Below are 3,654 nucleotides of genomic sequence, written 5' to 3'. Positions count from 1 at the left end.
AAAGTTTACTATTTAAAGCATACTTAAAAGTATACTTTTACATAGGTACTAAAAAGTTTGCATAAGTATTGAAGAAGTACATTTACAATTACAAGTATTCTTCTAGTACATATATTCTATGTTATATATATAATATATAGTTCTATATTAGGACGCTTACTACTTAAAGTATTGTTCACCATAAAGTAAGGTCACCGTATTCGAAGAGCGCCCTCTTGTGTTTAAATAAAACATCTCTCAAACTTTTAGGGATTTTATGATATTTTAACTTGGATTTTTTTTTTTTTTAAACTACACAATTATTTTTCTAAATACCCCACATCATTAAGCACATATCAAACCTCCAAACAGATCATATTTTTCCACCTCAGGCATTAAAGACCTTTTATTATTTTTATTTTTATTTTAGATTTTAAAACCTTTTATTCTCAACCCTGTAACGGACGAAATGGAATTGGTTTAAAAACGATTTTACACAAAACATCTTCCTACTGCTCATGTGTCCCTCAAAACAATTTGATAATTACAAATGTAACATTTATGATCATTTTCACATTTTATGGGACTGAAGTTAAAAATAGACAAATTGTGTGTCTGTGCTCTCTTTATTTTTGTGTAAAAAAAAAGTTTAGAAGTTTAACTAAAACCACAATTTTATTGTGTTAGTCCTTAACATGTCAGGTGGTAATCAGCAAGAAATGCCTTCATTTTTAATAGTTTTCTCAATTTCTTTCCAAAAAATGAATGTGACAAGGATAGTGTGACGGTGTTAAAGACAGGTTTGAAGGGAGACATTGGCTTCAATTTTATATTTTCAATTTTGTCTCTCTATCATATTGTGCCCTTCTTTCTGTGTTTCTTTTCATAGTGTCGGCCCACATCTGGCCCACATCTGGTACAGTTGTCGTGATTTTGGTAAGTATATTTTTACTAAAACCATGACTATATTATATTTTTTGTAAGAACATTTCTCAAAAATAAAGTGAAAAACTCCCTGTCACAAGTTTTCAACCCCGAAACAATGAGAAATATCAATACAGTGACAAGGTTGAGTGTGAAGGGGTTGAGGTTTTTTTGCTAAAAATGGCCACTGCTCCTCATGTAGTGTAGGATAGTAGACCACATATGGCAGCAATGAAATATGTATATTATACAGTAGCCTACCTATGGATTAAAATACAATTTTGAAAAATAATAATGTTCCATCTTAATTTTGATGGGGTTGAGTTCTTAAGCTTTTCAGTACCTTCTCTGACTATAATACACCTCAAATATATAAATAAAAAGTATGAAACTAATTATCATCTGCACCACTGTTAAAGAGACCTGAATGATGTAATTTCTGGTAAATGATGTCACATATGGGTGGAATCTAAATTAGAATGTTTGGTTTGAAGCGACTGAGGGACATAAAATTATAGTCTGTTTTTATAAAATATGTTGCCAATTTTTTTTAATAATATTTTTCACAAGAAAGTTACACAAATATACACAATATTGTCGAAAATATAGACACAGTGTACATTTTGTTAAATATTTTTTAAGTACAAATGATGACATGATAAAATAGTGTACAATAGAAATAAGACATTATGAAAAAATTATGATATATATATATATCATAACTGGGACTGAAATATCAGAGAATGACCCGATTCATTAATAATATGAAAAAACAAATTTTGTTAGATGTTTGATAGAAAATAAGAAAAATAAAATAGCTCGTAAAATTTTAGGCTTGACCTCTTGAGGTGTAGGATCAAATTTTAATTTCCTAAGCCTCGTTTCATTGACTATAATGTTACAATTTTTAAGACTTTTTTGTGGAAAAAGAGTTTCATTATTGCAAATCAGTAAGTATAGAAGTATAGGAAACTGAAAGATGCATGTTAGATTTAGGTAAAATTATGAATGACAAAATAATCTACACTACACTGTAATTGATTAATTGAATTGATTAAATTTTCATTTTTGGGTGAACTATGCCTTTAAATGCCGTAATTAATCAATATGACCGTAGTGTCTTTTTCTGGCCAGACGGTGTCGCCAACGTCCTTATCAATAATGTCTCCCTCACTTGGGCTTTTCTGTAATACAAATGAAAAGTGAGTGAATGGGGGTAAACGTGTTAACATGGTGACTGTCTTGAAGAGCGACTGTTTTTCTTTTCACAAAATATGAATATCCTCAACTAGAACAGTAATGCAAAATACATGTGGGTTCAGTAGAGACCCTTCCGCTAGACCGTTTGCATTAAAAAAAGACCATTACTTTTGTCAGGGTTTTATAAAATAGAACATAAATTATTTATAACATACATTTGCATCACATATCTCCCCAGTATTGTGCACTATTGTTTATGCCATGTCGCTATTTGCTATCCCTGTGAGCACACACCTAGCTACTGTATACAATATCGAACTCAATCTATAGTGATCTCAAATCAGCAGTGAAGCAGGAACAGAAAGTGTGCATGAAAAAGAGTCCAAGGATTCTTTCATTGGCAAAAGTCGAGGAAGACCATACAGTAGATTCCCATGAGGATGCTCTAATTGAGGCATATTAACCATTTCAAGAATATTATCGAGTTTACTAATATGTCCAATGCTCATTACATTTCTTATTTCACCGAGAGACATATAATGTGCATGAACAAACAGATTCACATGATCTCCTGACGTTCAACTAAAGCATTTCTGTCTCTTTAAAATACATGCAGCCTACGCCTCGAAAAGCGGCTCGTTCCGGCTTTGCCCCTTTACATCTTTATCCTTGCCCCCTACATGAAAATAGTACCGTGTAGCCTACAATAATCAACAACAACATCCAGTAGCACATTCTGTTGAAAAGCAGCACTGTTTCAGGATCTAACCGAGTCATTTTATGTTTAAACGAGCACATCCACAGCTCAATCCATGATGCGAGCATCTGTGGCGGAGTGATATCGATTCTGAATCTCACTGCTCGACGGATCTTTGAAATTGCGAATCCTACTATGGCGAAGGCTTAGCTAATGAATATTAATTATGAAATAAGAAGGTTGCTTGGTAACTTTGGAGAGTAAAGCTGGGAATCGTAACGAATGTATAAGGATTCTGGTTCCATTCATGATTATTTTATTACCTTTGAGGGGGGGAAAGGAAATTGCAATTGTTATAGGCCTATCTGCTGCACTCAGTCCATCCAAATGGAAATATTTCAGATTTCAGCAGAAGAGATATGATTTTCCTGACTTTTTAGAGGTAGCATACATTCAACCGCTAATTGGCTCTAAAATATGTATTTAAAACAAATGCTAAACCAACAAACAACGTGGATACATATTTATATATTTAAAATAATACTGATTACGACGAAATATATCTTGAACTAGGCCTACACCTTGTCATATTGTACAACCAATAAACAATACTGATTTTAATCTCACGACCTCAAGTATCACTTCACGTAAGCCTACAAGTTTCAGTAACATTACATAATTCATTTCGAGTAGGGAATGACGAACGTATTAAGCTTATGGTCCAATAGTTGAGAAAAATGTTTTCCCCCAACCCTATAGCGGAGGGCTTGGCTCATGAATATTGATTAGATAACGCAGACGTCATGTTGTTGTGTTCCAATGGCACAGGCCTGACTTTTTAATATTAAAAAGAA

Source organism: Abramis brama (assembly GCF_963993115.1).
Source record: "Abramis brama genome assembly, chromosome: 25".
Classification (NCBI taxonomy): Eukaryota; Metazoa; Chordata; class Actinopteri; order Cypriniformes; family Leuciscidae; genus Abramis; species Abramis brama.
This window is presented reverse-complemented; position numbering follows the sequence as displayed.